The sequence below is a fragment of the Musca autumnalis genome, unplaced genomic scaffold, assembly GCF_047663935.1.
Source record: "Musca autumnalis isolate F117 unplaced genomic scaffold, ASM4766393v1 scaffold_3, whole genome shotgun sequence".
NCBI lineage: Eukaryota > Metazoa > Arthropoda > Insecta > Diptera > Muscidae > Musca > Musca autumnalis.
In genome coordinates this window covers 18,259,830-18,278,887 of record NW_027411866.1, presented here as the reverse complement: position 1 = coordinate 18,278,887, position 19,058 = coordinate 18,259,830, and the positions used below count along the sequence as shown (strand labels likewise).

The following is a 19,058-nucleotide window of genomic DNA, read 5'->3' as shown; positions in this document are numbered from 1 at the left end:
GACCATAGGCTTTGGTCGTTCGAACAATATCCCTGACACGATCTTGTAGGCAATAGGGGGTAGACTTATGCCCCTATAGTTAGAGCATACAGTCTTATCTCTTTTCTTGTGGACGGGGCACAGGATACTCAGGTTCCAATCGTCGGGTACTCGTTTGCTGCCAGATGGTGGTAACTAGCTGATGAATACACCTTATTAGCGTGTCGCCTCCGGTTTTGAACAGCTCGGCTATTAAGCCATCGGCCCCTGCTGCCTTATTATTCTTCAGCCGATTTATTGCTGTCCTTACCTCATCTTGGCCGGATGGTATACATTCAATACCATCTTCTGGGATTGGGACTGTGGTATCTTCGTCGTCTTCGCTGCTATTGGATACCAACAGATTTGAAAAATGTTCTTTCCATATCCTGAGTACACCATCTGTATCAGTTACCAAATTACCTTGCTGGTCTCTACAGGAGGATGTGCCTAAACCAAAGCCATCAGTTTGATGCTTGGCTCTTTGGTAAAATTTTCGGACTTCATTCTGGCTCCTGTACATCTCGATTTTTTCGCACTCCCGCTTTTCCATCTCTCTCTTTTTCCTGCGGAAAAGACGTTTCTCCTCTCTCCTTTTCTCCCTGTATCTCTCTCGTGCGCTACGCGTTGCTACGGATTGTAAAGTAGTCTTATATGCCGCATTTTTCTCTTCGGTGGCAGCACGACACTCCTCATCATACCATGGATTCCTTGGTGGAGGTCTCTGGTATCCAAGTATGGATTTTGCGGCTGTTTGCATGTAGTGGGCAATGCTTTGCCATTGCGCTGATATGTTATCGGGATGAGGAGTGCTTTGATTAAGCAATTGGGCTAGTTGAGTGGAATATGCTGTGGCTATCTGTTGTGATTGCAGCTTACCGATGTCTAACTTTCATGTTGTGTCTGTTCGTACTTTGTTTGCTACGTTTAAGCGGGTGCGTACCTTCGCCGCAACAAGGTAGTGGTCCGAATCAATGTTTGCGCCTCGGAACGATCGTACATCCAACACGCTCGATGAATGTCTTCCATCTATCACAACATGATCAATTTGGTTTCTTGTTTTCTGATCTGGAGACAGCCAGGTGCCCTTATGAATATCGAGATGATTAAATCTGGTACTGCTAACTACCATGTTTTTTGCGGCTGCAAAGTCTATCAGCCTCATACCATTGTCAGATGTTTCATTGTGGAGGCTGAATTTCTCGACTGTTGGGCCAAATATATTCTCCTTTCCAATGTGGCATTAAAATCGCCTAGAATGATTTTAATGTCATGGGCAGGGCAACGGTCATATGTTTCTTCTAAGAGCTCGTAAAATATATCTTTGGTCTGTTCGTCCTTGTCTTCAGTGGGAGCATGAGCGCAAATAAAGCTAATGTTGAAGAATTTTGCTTTTATTCGAATTGCAGCAAGTCTTTCATTCACTGGGGTGAAGCTGGATACCAGATGTTTTAGTCTCCGACTAACTACGAATCCACAACCAAACTCATGCTTTACGTCATGGCAGCTATAACACAGTGCGTCACCTTTAGGTGTTGTTGTGACGCCTTTCCCAATCCATCGTATTTCCTGTATGGCCGTAATATCGGTCTTGTACTTTTTAAGTACGTCTGCCAATGCGAAGACTGCACCTTCTCTATAAGGAGTGCGATTCGCAGATCATGGTCCTTAAAACGTTTGCGGGGTTCATCAACTTTAGAGGGGTCTGTTTTTCCTTTCTTTCGTTTTTTCATAGTAGTCTGTTTTTTCTAGGGGAGAGTTACTAACCCGACGCCCAAACCCAAGTTTTTAACGTTCTTATGGGTGAACGCGCGGCACATGTTAGCTCACTACATTTAACGGGTGTTAAAGGCAGTTCCCCAGGTGACACCACGGGGAGGTCAGTGTCCACTTGGGATGAAAGAGGGGCCAAGATAAATCCTGGGCTTCGCCATGTTAAAACCGGTATCTTCCATCCCCTACGTCACCCAATATATATAATTATAACATTGATAATTATAATAGTAATTATAATTATATTGTATCTATTTTTGCATTTATTATTAATAATTACAGTTATAATAATTATAAAAATTATATTAAAATTACAATGATATAATTTTATTCAATATTTTACAATAATTATAATTTGTTATTATAAAATAATATAATAATTAATATGTAAAATGTGAATAATTATAATATAAAATTATATAATTATAAAATTGATAAATAAAAATATATTAATAAAATAATAATTACAATAAAAGCAAAACAATATATACATATTTATTACAATAATTCATATAATTGCAAACAAATGAATAAAATTTTAAAATATATAATAATTAATCTATACTAAATTCATTATAATTTCTTAAAAAATTATTAATTAAAAAAGTAATTATAATATTAATTATTTGAAATAATTTTTTATTTTAATTGATTATAATATAGTTATATAAAAAATAGTTATATAAAAAATTATTATATAAAAAATAAATCATTTTTATAATTATAGTATATTGTTATAACTAGAATTATATAATCACTATATTCTTATTTATTTGTATATAATTAGTATTCTAATTATAAAAATATATTATATATCATAATTATTAATAATTATTATATTTTTTATATGTTTATAATTAAAATTACAAGGCTAGTTATTAATTTTTATACGATTATTGTAAAATTAATACATAAAAATAAAACAATTAGTTAAGATTATTAATATAATAATTGAATATTAATTTATTAAATAATTATCAATTATTTTTAAGTTTTTGTCTTTTTAGGGGCGAAGGCCATTATTTGTCAGATTTTAATTAATTTAATTAATTATCAATTATGATAAAAATTAATTGTTTGTAATAAAATAAAAATTAATAAACAAAATTATAATAATAATTTTATTAAATAATTTTAATATTAATTATTTTATTTTTTTAATAATGACTATTGGTATAGTGTAACCCAGAGTTGGAATTGCTGAACGAAACTTGATTTAATTATTGTGTGTTTTTTTGGAAACTTTGCGGTTGCTTACTACACTAAGTGTAGCTACTATGTACTGGTACAACTACCTAACCAGCCCTATGTATTATGTTCTCAAGTTATCGATGTTGTTGTTATTGTTGTTTAAGCTTCCTCAATTGTATTTAATTTTGCGGTTTTAGTCTTTTGCTTCTCTTGTCTTGTTGTTGTTGTTTTTTCTTCTGGGGCATGTTGTAAGCTTTGTGGTCTGTCAGCTTGAGTGTGTATGTAAGTGTGTGGTGCAAGTTTTCAATTTCTTCCATGCGAGCAGAAAAAACTGATCATTTCGTTCGTTCATTCATTTATTCATTCAATTATATTCTGACGTTTCATGTTGTTGCTGTTGTTGTTGCTACCATTTTGACAGGCAAGCCAGCAAGCAAGCATTCAGAGAGACTCCAAAGTACTCACGATCACTTGGCAAGTTTCAGTTATATTTTCACAGCGAACGCGTGCGTGCGTACGTTAGGTGGCGCTGTGTGTTTTTAACAACAACAAATAAAACGGGGTCATAAAGAAAACTAAACAAAAAACCATTATTAAAGCGTGTGTGTATGGCAAACATAAGCGATAAGGGCTTTAGAAAAAACACATTAAGCCTCAAGTCTTGGTAGTTAAAGTTTTTGTGTTATTTTCTTTGTGTTTTAAAATTTTGCTAATCGTTGAAACAAAAACCTGTGAAATTATCAAGAATTAATTAAACTGGTTTATTCATTAATTTTTGTTATTCTTCGTCTTGTTATAATTGTGACGCTCTATGCCACCGTTTACATACTTCATTGGATTTACAGAATAACAAGCCATTTTTAGGTCAATACAAAAAATAAATTTCCAATATTTTTTGTTATTAACAAAAAATCAACCTACCAATAAATCGTACAAAATTCCCCATAACCAACGTCAAGTCAAGTGAAAGTGCCAAAGATTCATTAAGTCAGTGGTGGTGATTGCCTTTTGCGGCGCTATATACAACATCAAGTACGTCAATATCAGAGGGCGTTGATAAAATAATGAAAAAAATGAAACATACGGATGCCGTTGAAACAAGAAATTTTTTATTTGTAAGAAAAAAAAAATAACGTCAGTGAAACAAAAACACAAAAAAAATTAAATACAAAATAAAAGAAAAAATATTGAATTGTGGACCTTATGGGAACACTTTTGGAATGAATTTTCTTGAACGTTTTGGTTTTGCGGCAGTAAAGGGTTTCTTGTGTCCTCCAATATCAACAGAGAAAGTTGTAATAACTTTTTTTATAGCCGAAATTAATTCAAAGATTTTTTATAGAAAATCAGTTCAGCGATATTTTTTTAGGGAATGTTATTCAGCGAGTTTTTTTTAAATAAAAAAAATAAATAAATAAATGAAAAACTTAACTTTGAAGGCCCTTTCTAAAAAAAAAAAAAAAATAATTCTGCTTACTTTTCTATTGACATTATTAATTCTGCCAAGTTGTTCCATTGGAAAAAGTTAATTCAGCGAACTTTTTATATGGAGAAAGTCAATTCAGCAAATTATCCAAAGAAAAAAGTCAATTAAGCATACTTGTTCTATACAAAAAGTATATTCAGTCGACATTTTTATAGAAAAATTTAACTCAGCGAAGTTTTTATACAGAAAAACTTAATTCAGCTAAGTTTTTAACGGAAAGACTGAATTCAGCGAGATATTTTTTTTTATATAAAAGTGAATTTAGCTAACTTTTTCTGTAGAAAAAGTCAGTTCAGCAAACTTTTTCGATGGGAATGTTCAATTCACCGATCTTTTTCTATAGAAAAATTCAATTCCGCCAATTGATTGTATAGAAAAATTCAATTTAGCTGCATTTTTCTATAGAGAAAGTCAATTCAGCAAAAATTTTTAATTGAAAAAAGTCAATTCAGCAAATATTTTTCAATTGAAAAAATCAATTCTGCAAATGTTTTCAACAGAAAACGTCAATTCAGCAAAATTTTTCGATAAAAAAAATTATTCAGCGAACTGTTTCTATAGAATATTTTAATTCAGCAAACTTTTTTCACAGAAAAGATCAATTTAGCGAATTTCTTTTTATAGAAAAAGTCAATTCAGCTAACTTTTATTATAAAAAGAGTCAATTCAGCTTACTTTTTATTTAGAAAAAGTTCATTCATCAAAATGTTTCCATAGATAAAATCAATTCAGCAAATTTTTGTATAAAAAAGGTCCATTCAGTGAACTTGTGTTGTAAAAATGTAAATTCAGCAAACTTTTTCTATGGAAAAATTTAATTTAGCAAACTTTTTCTATAGAAAAATTTAATTCAGGAAAATTTTTCTATAGAAAATTTAATTCAGCACACTTTTTCTATATAAAAATTTAATTCAGCAAACTTTTTCTATAGAAATATTCCACTCAGCATACATTTCCTATTAAAAGAAGTGAATTCAGTGAACTTTTTCTATAGATAACGACAATTCAGCTAACATTTTCTATACACAAAGTCATTTCAGCAAACCTTTTCCATAGAAAAATTCAATTCGGAAACTTTTTCCTAGAAGAAGTCAAATCACTATATGATTTTCAGCAGGATAGAAGACCAATTTAAGAGTCTTCTGTAGAATAGGAAACCATCGAATGGGGCTTTATTGGAACAGAAGACCATCGTGGGGTCTTCTGTTTAAAATATCACCTTACCGATCTTCTAAAGAATAGAGTATTACCTTAATGGTCTTCAATTTAATAGAAAGTCAATTTGGGGTCTTCTGAAAAATATGAGATCACCTACGGGTCTCATAGAAGAAGATCGCCTCTAGAACCGAAGATCACCTTACCGATCTTCTATAGAATATATGATTACCTTAATGGTCTTCAATTTAATAGAACATCAATTTTGGGGTCTTCTGGAAAATATGAGATCACCTTACGGCTCTCATAGAGTAGAAGATAACCTCTAGAACCGAAGATCACCTTAGCGATCTTCTTTAGAATAGAGGCACCTTAGTGGTCTTCCATAGAAAATCAATTTTGGGGTCTTCTGGCAGATGGAATATTATCTTACGATTCTTGTAGGGGTCTTCTGGAAAAAATGAGATCACCTACCGGGTCTCATAGAAGATCACCTCTAGAACCGAAGATTGCCTTAGCGATATTCTATAGAATAGAAGATCACTTTAGTTGTCTTCTATAGAAAATCAATTTTGGGGTTCTTCTGGCAGATAGAATAATAGCTTACGATCTTTGTAGGGCTCTTTTGGAAAATATGAGATCACCTTACGGGTCTCATAGAGTAGAAGATTAGATTACTTTAGCGATCTTCTATAAACTGAGGATCACCTTAATAGTATTCCATAGAAAATCAATTTTGGGGTCTTCTGGCAGATACAACATTACCTTACGATCCTTGAAGAGAATAGAAGATCACCTACGCGATCTTCTGTAGAACAGAAGATCACCTTCGCGTTCTTCTATAGAATAGAAAATATCGATCTTTTATAGAATAGAAAATAAACTTTGGAGTCTTCTGGAAAATGGGAGATTACCTTAGCGATCTTCTGGAAATTATGAGATCATAGAGTAGAAGATAACCTCTAGAACCGAAGATCACCTTAGCGATCTTCTTTAGAATAGAGGATCAGCTTAGTGGTCTTCTATAGAAAATCAATTTTGGGGTCTTCTGGCAGATAGAATATTACCTTACGATCTTTGTAGGTGTCTTCTGGAAAATATGAGATCACTTTACGGGTGTCATAGAGTAGAAGATTAACTCTAGAACCGAAAATCACCTAAGCAATCTTCTGTAGAATAGAGGATCATCTTAGTTGTCTACCATAGAAAATAAATTTTTGGTTTTTCTGGCAGATAGAATATTACCTGACGATTCTTGTAGGGGTCTTCTTGAAAATATGAGATCACCTTACGGGTCTCATAGAGTAGAAGATCAACTCTAGAACCGAAGATCACCTTAGCGATCTTCTATAGAACTGCGGATCACCTTAGTAGTGTTCCATAGAAAATCAATTTTGGGGTCTTCTGGCAGATACAATATTACTTTACGACCCTTGTAGAGAATAGAAGATCACCTTAGCGATCTTCTGTAGAACAGAAGATCAACTTCGCGTTCTTCTATAGAAAAGATCTTCTATAGGATAGAAAATAGCGATCTTTTATAGAATAGAAAATAAATTTTGGAGTCTTCTGCAAAATGGGTCTCATAGACGGGTCTCATAGAGTAGAAGATCACCTCTAGAACTGAAGATTACTTTAGGGATCTTCTATAGAATAGAGGATCACCTTAGTGGTCTTCTATAGAAAATCAATTTTGGGGTCTTCTGGCAGATAGAATATTATCTAACGATACTTGTAGGGCTCTTTTGGAAAATATGAGATCAGCTTACGGGTCTCATAGAGTAGAAGATAACCTCTAGAACAGAAGATTGCCTTAGCGATCTTCTATAAAATATATGATCACCTTAGTGGTCTTCCATAGAGTAGAAAATCTATTTTTTGGTGTCTTCTGGAAAATAGATCACCTTAGCGATCTTCTGTAGAATAGAGTACTTCCTTAGCGATCTTCTATAGAGTAGACTACCTCCTTAGCTATCTTCTGTAGAACAGGAGATCACATTAGCGATCTTCTTAGTGGCCTTCCATAGTGTAAAAAATCTATTTTGGGCTCTTTTAGAAAATAGGAGATACCTTTCGGATCTTGTATAGGATCCGCCTTAGCGATCTTCTGTAGAACAGAAGAGCACATTCACTATCATCTATAGAATTGATTGGTCTTTTATAGAATAGAAAAATAACTCTGGGGGTCCTCTAGATTTTTGCAGAATACAAGATCACCTTAGCGATCTTCTGTAGAACATGAGATCACTTTAGCGATGCCCTTTAGAATAGAGGATAACCTTAGTAAAACCGAAAATCACCTTAGGGGTCTTCTAAAAAATAGGTGATACCTCAGGGATTTTCTATTAAATAGGAGACCACCTTAGCGATCTTCTGTAGATCTTTTTGAGAACAGAAGATCACCATAGAACATAGATCTATTCTATGACAGACCACTGCGGTAATCCTCTACCTTAGTGGTCTGACACAGAATGGAAAATCAGTTTTGGGGTCTTATGGAAAATAGAAGAACATCTCAGGGTCTTGTGGAGAACAGAATAAAGGATCACCTTAGTGGTCTTCCATAGAATATAAAATCAATTTTGGTGTCTTTGGGAAAATAGAAGTTCACCTCAGGAGAATGGGAGATCACATATCCGATCTTCTACATAATAGAGGATCACCTTAGTGAATAAAAGGTCACCTATTAATGGAAGAACCCCTTAGCGGTCTTCCTTAGAATAGGATATCACCTTAGAGATCTTCTGTAGAAGAGAACAGAAGATCACCTAGAAATGGGAGATCACCTTCGCGATCGTCTGTAAAATAGAAGATCACCTTTGGCATCTTCTATAGTTCATCATTCGATCTCCTGTAGAACAGAAGATCACCTAAAAATGGGAGATCACCTTAGCGATCGTCTATGAAATAGAAGATCACCTTTGGCATCTTCTATAGTGGTCTACTCTCAAAAATAGTTCATCATTATCTATCTTCTGTAGAGCAGAAGACTACCTAAACAATATTCTTTAGCGTAGAGATCACCTCAGGGATCTTCTAGAACATATGTTATCATCTTAGCGATCTTTTATAGAAGAGAATATCACCTCAGGCGTCTTATTGAAAACAAAAGATCAGCATAGATCAAAAGATCAACCAGAAATGGGGGATCACCTTAACAATCTTCTGTAAAATAGAAAATCACCTTAGCGGACTTCCTTAGAATTAGATATCACCTTAGCGATCTTCTGTAGAAGAGAACAGAAGATCACATAGAAATGGGAGATCACCTTAGGGATCGTCTGTAAAATAGAATATCACCTTTGACATCTTCTATAGTTCATCATTCGATCTTCTGTGGAACAGAATATCATCTAGAAATGGGAGATCACCTTAGCGATCGTCTATAAAATAGAAGATCACCTTTGGCATCTTCTATAGTGGTCTACTCTCAAAAATAGTTCATCATTATCTATCTTCTGTAGAGCAGAAGTCTACCTAAACAATATTCTTTAGCGTAGAGATCACCTCAGGGATCTTCTAGAACATATGTTATCACCTTAGCGATCTTTTATAGAAGAGAATATCAGCTCAGGCGTCTTATTGAAAACAAAAGATCAGCATAGAAATGGGGGATCACCTTTACAATCTTCTGTAAAATAGAAAATCACCTTAGCGGTCTTCCATAGAATAAGAATTCCCTTTAGTGATCGTCTGTAGAAGAGAACAGAAGATCTCCTTAGACCAAAGAACACTTTTGGGGTCTTCTATAGTGGTCTTCTAGAAAATAAATCATCGGTAGCGATCTTCTGTAGAGCAGAAGATCACGTTAGCAATATTCTAGAGAGTGGAAGATCAACTTAGGGGTCTTCTTGAAATTGGACATCATCTCAGGGTTCTTCTTGAGGAAAGTAGATCATAGTTTTCTTCTGTAGACTAGAAGACCACCATAGACATCTTCTAAAGAATACTAGACAATCGTACAAGTCTTTTGTACAATAGAAGGTCACTTTAAGTGTCTTCTGTGGAATTAAAGACTTCTACAGCGGTCTATTTTTTACAGAAATGATCCCCATTGCAGTCTTCCAAAGAATATAGGTAATACAAATATATGAGGTTTTCTGTGAAATTGAAGACCACCATGAATTGAAGAATACTGTAGTTGTTTTCTGTAGACTAGAAACCCGCAGTCGAATGTAGAATAGAAAATCACTGTAGGGGTCTTCTGTGGCTTTAAAGACCACCTTAAGGTTCTTCTGTGGAATGGAAGACCACCTTAAGGTTCTTCTGTGGAATAGAAGACCATCGTAAGAGCCTTTGGTGGAATATGCGTCTTCTTTGGCACTGAAGTCCATCGTCCATCGTGGTGTTTCCTAAATAATTGAATACCATCTTAGTGGTCAACTGTAGAGCAATGTCGTGCTTTGATATTGTTAAAGTTACGAAGTTTTTCGGCAATTCACACACACACGACCCGAACGCAACGAAAGAGCACACAAATGTTTTGATTTGTTTTTGTTTTGCAGCATGCGTGCATACAACGTTACTAACACACTGTCAAAAGTTGCAAATATTGAGAATTTTGTGTGCCCTCTTCTTGGTCGGCTGTGCTGTAGAGCAATACTGGAGACTAAAAAAATAAATAAATAAATAAGTTAATTATATAATAAAATAAATAAATAAATAAATAAATAAATAAATAAATAAAATAAAATAAAATAAAATAAAATAAAATAAAATAAAATAAAACAAAACAAAATAAAATAAAATAAAATAAAATAAAATAAAATAAAATAAAATAAAATAAAATAAAATAAAATAAAATAAAATAAAATAAAATAAAATAAAATAAAATAAAATAAAATAAAATAAAATAAAATAAAATAAAATAAAATAAAATAAAATAAAATAAAATAAAATAAAATAAAATAAAATAAAATAAAATAAAATAAAATAAAATAAAATAAAATAAAATAAAATAAAATAAAATAAAATAAAATAAAATAAAATAAAATAAAATAAAATAAAATAAAATAAAATAAAATAAAATAAATTAAAATAAAAAAATTAAAAAAAAAATAAAATAAAATAAAATAAAATAAAATAAAATAAAATAAAATAAAATGAAATAAAATAAAATAAAATAAAATAAAAAAAAAATAAAATAAAATAAAATAAAATAAAATAAAATAAAATAAAATAAAATAAAATAAAATAAAATAAAATAAAATAAAAGAAAAGGAAGCAAAACAAAATAAAATAAAATAAAATAAATAAATAAATTAAAATAAAATAAAATAAAATAAAATAAAATAAAATAAAATAAAATAAAATAAAATAAAATAAAATAAAATAAAATAAAATAAAATAAAATAAAATAAAATAAAATAAAATAAAATAAAATAAAATAAAATAAAATAAAATAAAATAAAATAAAATAAAATAAAATAAAATAAAATAAAATAAAATAAAATAAAATAAAATAAAATAAAATAAAATAAAATAAAATAAAATAAAATAAAATAAAATAAAATAAAATAAAATAAAATAAAATAAAATAAAATAAAATAAAATAAAATAAAATAAAATAAAATAAAATAAATTAAAATAAATTAAAATAAATTAAAATAAATTAAAATAAATTAAAATAAATTAAAATAAATTAAAATAAATTAAAATAAATTAAAATAAATTAAAATAAATTAAAATAAATTAAAATAAATTAAAATAAATTAAAATAAATTAAAATAAATTAAAATAAATTAAAATAAATTAAAATAAATTAAAATAAATTAAAATAAATTAAAATAAATTAAAATAAATTAAAGTAAATTAAAATAAATTAAAATAAATTAAAATAAATTAAAATAAATTAAAATAAATTGAAATAAATTGAAATAAATTGAAATAAATTGAAATAAATTGAAATAAATTGAAATAAATTGAAATAAATTAAAATAAATTAAAATAAATTAAAATAAATTAAAATAAATTAAAATAAATTAAAATAAGACCACATTAACCCACTTAGCGCCGAGAAATCTTTAACTTTTATATGAAAATTACATTTTTAAAAATTTTAAAGCATTTTTAAAAAAAAAAATATATTTTTCTCTAAAACGAATAGTTTTCTTGCATGCAGGGCTTTTTTAAAAGCGTCGAAGTCTTTGAAGGGTAATAAAATTACAAAAAGTAGATTTTTTGAATTACTTGCCAATTGCGTGGAAATGCAAAGGCCAAATGGAGCTTTATAGGTAGGAAATGACAGATGTCAGGCAATACTAGATCAACATGCAAAAAACGCCCCAAAAATTTGGGAAAATATCCGGGATTTACGTCAATTTTTGCAACCATTTTTTGTGGCTTTTAAACGACCAGTGGATTAATGTGGGTTAAGGTAGTTCCATGGAATAGCCGACCATCTTAGGGATCTGAAAATACAAAAAAAAAGTTACGGTTATTTGATCGAATATTCTGCAAATGTGGTGTAAGGTTACGTCCTACATGAATAATTTCTAACCATATATTTTTCCCAAATATGGAAAACTACTAATGTGACCGATAACCATTAAAATTGTTTTTAATATTATTTCAATCCCATTAAATTCCGCTTAAAGTTACCATAAAAAATATATAAATAAAAACGCACCGTTAGAAAGATTTTCAAACGTAAATGACAAAAACAAAAAAAACCCAAAATCCATAAAATTTGATGAGCTTTTATTTTTTATGATTTATGACATTTGAATCAAAGCGAAAAACGTGTTTGGCAATTTAATTATTTAAAGATTTGCCAACAAAAACAACTGAAAGTTTCAAGTTGACATTCAAGAGCTGGAGGGAGCACCAACATTTTGGAAGATTTTCTTCGAGTGTTACAAATTTTGAAGCACCCGAAGTAGATGGCTTCTTTGCGAGCTTTGCTACCAGTTTTAATATTTGTTTGGTTGGCCAAAAAAACTACCGTTTTTCGTTCGTTCGTTCGTCATCATCGATCGATCGCCATTGCCGTCACCATCATCATCACTCAACACGATGGTGTTGTCATTTTCATTTGCTTGGCTGTCTTTTAGACAGGCCTCCGTTTGAAGTTGGCAATTTATTTGCCTTAATTTGGTAAAAGTTATTTGGCTTGTCATTTGAAATTTATGATAACACGCATTTAGAGCCACGGCAGCAGCAACGGCAGTTAACCAATGTTTTATGGTGTTAAAACATGATGTTGTTGACATTATTCCACCGCTACGAAGTACATTTAACCTCTCCCCAACCACCCTTGATCATCTAGTTAACATGATTTAATATATCTCTCTGTGATCTGAAAAAATTGAGTAATCAAATAAATCAATAGAAGAAATTGCATAAGAAACATTTTGAAATAGGAAATAATTTGAAGTGAAGAAACAGATCGTCGTGAAAGAGATCTTGTTTTAGAACAACGGAAGAGAACACTACCTTAAATGGTTTCCTTAGGGGTATTCTAGAAAATAGTGATGATCTATTGTGATGTTCTTAGGAGTCTTGTAGAGAATAGAAGATCACCTAAGTAATCCTCGATCCTCCAATGAAAGAATGTCAACTTAACGAAATTCCGTACGATAGAAGATCGTCTTGGGAGAGTCTTCTATAAAATAGAAGATCACCTTTGGGGCCTTCTAGAGAATAGATGATCACATTTACCGTCTTCTAGAGATTAGAAGATCACCCTAGAGATCACCCTAGAGTTATTCTATGAAATAGAAGATCACCTTAGTCAGTAGTCACACACGCAAAAATTGCGGTAAAGAAAATTGGGTTTTTGGGAGAGAGCGGATAGGAAAGATCCCCTCTGTACCCGCTCCACATCCTCGCTCTCATTCAAAATATCAATTTTCTTAACCGCAAATTTTGCACGTGTGACTACTGGGAATAGGGAATAGGGAATCTTATAGGAAATTGGAGATCACCAGCGATCTCCCGTAGAATAAAATCCAAATTAGGGGGTCTTCTAGATAATAGTAGATCACCATAGCGATCTTCTGCAGAGTTGAGGACCACCGTAGAAATCTCTATAGAATATATGATCCTTTGGTTTTTTTGTTCACTTGCCAATGATCACATATTTCTCCAAGTGTCTTGCATTGCTGTTGTTGCAGCTCTTCTACAGTGGGCGTTTTTATTTTCAAGCTTATAAATATCTTTGGGCCATTGTCGTGACGTGTTTTTCCTTATTATAATGTGACTAAAAAACCCACATTGTTTCTTAAATTTAGACAAGGAATCCAATTTCAAACAAAAGCCCTCAAGCCAAGAATAAGAAAGAAAAAAGTAATGCAAAGCTTTGGCAAAACCGCTAGCAAAACATGTTAGCCAGCTAGCGTTTGTGGTCAGTGACGTAAAGACTAAAACGATAATTTAAACGCAGTTAATCATTGTCATCCGCCTGTGATAATATCACCACAATAATTGAAAATTTCGATTAGGAATTGTGTGGCATGACAGATATTTATAATTATTTTTATACGGCAATTTTTTTTTTAATTGTGGCTAAAGAATGTGGTGTGGGGGATTATATCAGCACAGCAAAACGATAGTAGTTTACATACATATATTTTAAATCATTTTTAATACCCCAAGTGGGGTTCATATCAGTTTTAGAAATCAGTGGTGCTACATATATACACAAAATACTTTGTTTTTATTATTTATATATTGTTTTAATAAAAAAATTGGTTTTTCTGGAAATTAACTTTGAAATAATAAAATTTGTAATTAATTTCATTGCCTCTCCTCCCGCTCCTATTTTAGCTATCCTCCACAGATTTGAATTAATATAAACAATATTTTTTTACTTTCCTTTCATTTCCATGCCCATGTTTTCGTTGTTTCTTTTTATGAAAATACATACATATCTCCCCAACGTAAACAAATCCGCTTGAAAATTTGTTTTGATGGGAAGTCATCCATCAACATTTGATTGCAGATACAATCGAAAAAAAAACGGAATCGGAGAATGGGAAATTATTTTGAAATGAATTGATTCAATACATCAATGTGATTAAGGTGAAATTGTATAGCGATCATTTCGTTTGCAAATTTGGGAAGAGCTTTCTAAATGAATATAGAAAATGTAGTTATCGAAAAATCAAAACAATTTGGTCGGTCGTCTATTCCGGAGAAGCCCCTTAAGTTGAACTTTTATTCTATATTATACCAATAGTGTGGTCCTCTATAATACGATAAAGACTCAGGGCTCTCTGTTCTATAAATGGACACAAAGGTGAAGTTTTAGTCAACAGGAATGTCTTTTAGGGCCTGTTTATGTATGTCGATAAGAAAACGAATGCGGACGAAAAACTACCAAATTTGAGTGTGTATTTCAAATTTGTTTTTTGTTTTGAAGCAAAAGCAAATGAAATAATATTTCAAAAACTAAAGTTTGGGTGTCTTTCATGCGCACACATTTTCGTTTCGAAATACATAAACTGGGGGTAACCCCCATAAGAACATACTAGGGTTGACTTACATTCTATTCAAGGTCCCTATAATGGTCTTTAATTCTATAGAAGCTCTTATAGTTGGTCTTCTATACCATCTATTCTTTGGCCTGCCAATTCTGAATGCACCGCCATGTGGCTCGAATTTATACGCCTTTTTAGCGGGTTCATCATTGCTCATTCTTATTATATGGCCTAGCCAACGCAATCGCTGCATCTCTATACGTTTAACTATATTGATGTCGTTGTATAGCAGATACAGGTCGTACAGGTTCATACGACGTCGATATTCAACGTCAACGCAGATCGCTCCGCAGATCTTTCGAAGAATTTTTCTCTCAAACACGCCAAGCACTGCCTTATCTGCTTGCGCAAGTACCCAGGCTTTGGAACCATACATCAGCACGGGTAGTATCAGTGTTTTGTAAAGCGTTATTTTTGTTTGACGAGTTGTGGCTTTGTTTTTGAAGTGCTTGCTTAAGCCAAAGTAGCATCTGTTGGCCAATACAATTCTTCTTTTTATTTCACAACTGATGTTATAGGAACCAACTTCAACAGTTGGTCCGATCTCAATGGACGCATTGCGCGTCGACACCATCAACTTGGTCTTCTCGCCGTTTACCATCTTCTCCTTCGACCTTCATAAAGGTATCGGCTACTTCTTTTACTGATCGCCCCATGATGTCTAATCATCAGCATAAGCAATTAACATGTGGCTATTGGTGCAGATTGTGCCACTTCTTTTGACGTTTGTCTCTCGTATAACCTTTTCTAGCAGGATGTTAAAAAGATCACACGAATGGCTGTCTCCTTGCCTGAAACCTCTTTTGGTACAAAACTCTTCGGAGAGGTTCTTTCCTATTTTAACTGAAGATCTTGTGTCAGTTAGAGTCATTTTACAAAGCCGAATGAGCTTTGCGGGGATACCAAATTCAGAAATGGCTTGGAATACCTTTCAACGCAGCGGGATATCGAAGGCTGCTTTATAATCGACAAAATGGTGGTAGGTGTCGATCTGCATCTCTTGGGTCTTCTCGATATATCGATAAAGAAATGATGTGATGAATATGAATTTATCGATAAAAAATTTTTTCTAAAGAATATGTACTTTCTACAGAAAATGTATTGGTATGGTATAGAAAATCTGTTGACATGTCGATAAAGAAATAGATATCGATACATCGAAAAAGAATATTTGTAGAAAATTTCTTTATCCATACATCGATTGTCTATAGAAAATGTCTTAATCCAAACATCGATAAATAGATTTTCTATAGAAAATTTCTTGATAGATACATCGATAAGTAGATTTTCTATAGAAAATTTCTTGATCGATACATCGATAAGTAGATTTTCTATAGAAAATTTCTTGATCGATACATCGATAAATAGATTTTCTATAGAAAATTTCTTGATCGATACATCGATAAATAGATTTTCTTTACCGATACCGATAGATTTCTTTACCGATACATCGATAAGTAGATTTTCTATAGAAAATTTCTTTATCGATACATCGATAAATAGATTTTCTATAGAAAATGTCTTTATCGATACATCGATAAATAGATTTTCTATAGAAAATGTCTTTATCGATACATCGATAAATAGATTTTCTATAGAAAATGTCTTTATCGATACATCGATAAATAGATTTTCTATAGAAAATTTCTATATCGATACATCGATAAATAGATTTTCTATAGAAAATTTCTTTATCGATACATCGATAAATAGATTTTCTATAGAAAATTTCTTTATCGATACATCGATAAATAGATTTTCTATAGAAAATTTCTTTATCGATACATCGATAAATAGATTTTCTATAGAAAATTTCTTTATCGATACATCGATAAATAGATTTTCTATAGAAAATTTCTTTATCGATTTTCTATAGAAAATTTCTTTATCGATACATAGATAAATGGATTTTCTATAGAAAATTTCTTTATCGATACATCGATAAATAGATTTTCTTTACCGATACCGATAGATTTCTTTACCGATACATCGATAAGTAGATTTTCTATAGAAAATTTCTTTATCGATACATCGATAAATAGATTTTCTATAGAAAATGTCTTTATCGATACATCGATAAATAGATTTTCTATAGAAAATGTCTTTATCGATACATCGATAAATAGATTTTCTATAGAAAATGTCTTTATCGATACATCGATAAATAGATTTTCTATAGAAAATTTCTATATCGATACATCGATAAATAGATTTTCTATAGAAAATTTCTTTATCGATACATCGATAAATAGATTTTCTATAGAAAATTTCTTTATCGATACATCGATAAATAGATTTTCTATAGAAAATTTCTTTATCGATACATCGATAAATAGATTTTCTATAGAAAATTTCTTTATCGATACATCGATAAATAGATTTTCTATAGAAAATTTCTTTATCGATACATCGATAAATAGATTTTCTATAGAAAATTTCTTTATCGATTTTCTATAGAAAATTTCTTTATCGATACATAGATAAATGGATTTTCTATAGAAAATTTCTTTATCGATACATCGATAAATAGATTTTCTATAGAAAATTTCTTTATCGATACATCGATAAATAGATTTTCTATAGAAAATTTCTTTATCGATACATAGATAAATGGATTTTCTATAGAAAATTTCTTTATCGATACATCGATAAATAGATTTTCTATAGAAAATTTCTTTATCGATACATTGATAAATTGATTTTCTATAGAAAATTTCTTTATCGATACATTGATAAATTGATTTTCTATAGAAAATTTCTTTATCGATACATCGATAAATAGATATTCTATAGAAAATTTCTTTATCGATACATCGATAAATAGATTTTCTATAGAAAATTTCTTTATCGATACATCGATAAATAGATTTTCTATAGAAAATTTCTTTATCGATACATCGATAAATAGATTTTCTATAGAAAATTTCTTTATCGATACATCGATAAATAGATTTTCTATAGAAAATTTTGTTATCGATACATCGATAAATAGATTTTCTATAGAACATTTTGTTATCGATACATCGATAAATAGATTTTCTATAGAAAATTTCTTTATCGATACATCGATAAATAGATTTTCTATAGAAAATTTCTTTATCGATACATCGATAAATAGATTTTCTATAGAAAATTTCTTTATCGATACATCGATAAATAGATTTTCTATAGAAAATTTCTTTATCGATACATCGATAAATAGATTTTCTATAGAAAATTTCTTTATCGATACATCGATAAATAGATTTTCTATAGAAAATTTCTTTATCGATACATCGATAAATAGATTTTCTATAGAAAATTTCTTTATCGATACATCGATAAATAGATTTTCTATAGAAAATTTCTTTATCGATACATCGATAAATAGATTTTCTATAGAAAATTTCTTTATCGATACATCGATAAATAGATTTTCTATAGAAAATTTCTTTATCGATACATCGATAAATAGATTTTCTATAGAAAATTTCTTTATCGATACATCGATAAATAGATTTTCTATAGAAAATTTCTTTATCGATACATCGATAAATAGATTTTCTATAGAAAATTTCTTTATCGATACATCGATAAATAGATTTTCTATAGAAAATTTCTTTATCGATACATCGATAAATAGATTTTCTATAGAAAATTTCTTTATCGATACATCGATAAATAGATTTTCTATAGAAAATTTCTTTATCGATACATGGATAAATAGATTTTCTATAGAAAATTTCTTTATCGATACATCGATAAATAGATTTTCTATAGAAAATTTCTTTATCGATACATCGATAAATAGATTTTCTATAGAAAATTTCTTTATCGATACATCGATAAATAGATTTTCTATAGAAAATTTCTTTATCGATACATCGATAAATAGATTTTCTATAGAAAATTTCTTTATCGACACATGGATAAATAGATTTTCTATAGAAAATTTCTTTATCGATACATCGATAAAT

The 19,058-nt window shown here is 30.4% G+C and overlaps 2 protein-coding genes across 8 annotated transcripts in view; both read left to right on the top strand.

Moving 5' to 3' along the window:
* LOC141399597 (uncharacterized) overlaps positions 1 to 19,058 on the top strand; it is a 416,271-nt gene that overhangs the window by 326,597 nt on the left and 70,616 nt on the right. The window lies entirely within an intron of this gene.
* Positions 1 to 19,058, top strand: part of LOC141399598 (inositol-trisphosphate 3-kinase A-like) — a 143,778-nt gene that overhangs the window by 65,150 nt on the left and 59,570 nt on the right. The window contains exons 1-2 of one of the 6 annotated variants that reach the window (XM_073978645.1): positions 3,467 to 3,646; positions 3,828 to 4,014. The exons of 1 other annotated variant lie outside the window; for it this stretch is intronic. The gene's annotated coding sequence lies outside the window, so the exon portion shown is untranslated. Of the gene's footprint in view, positions 1 to 3,460; positions 4,098 to 19,058 lie in introns of those variants that run through there. 4 more of the 6 variants (XM_073978644.1, XM_073978646.1, XM_073978643.1 and 1 more) reach the window with 4 other exon arrangements.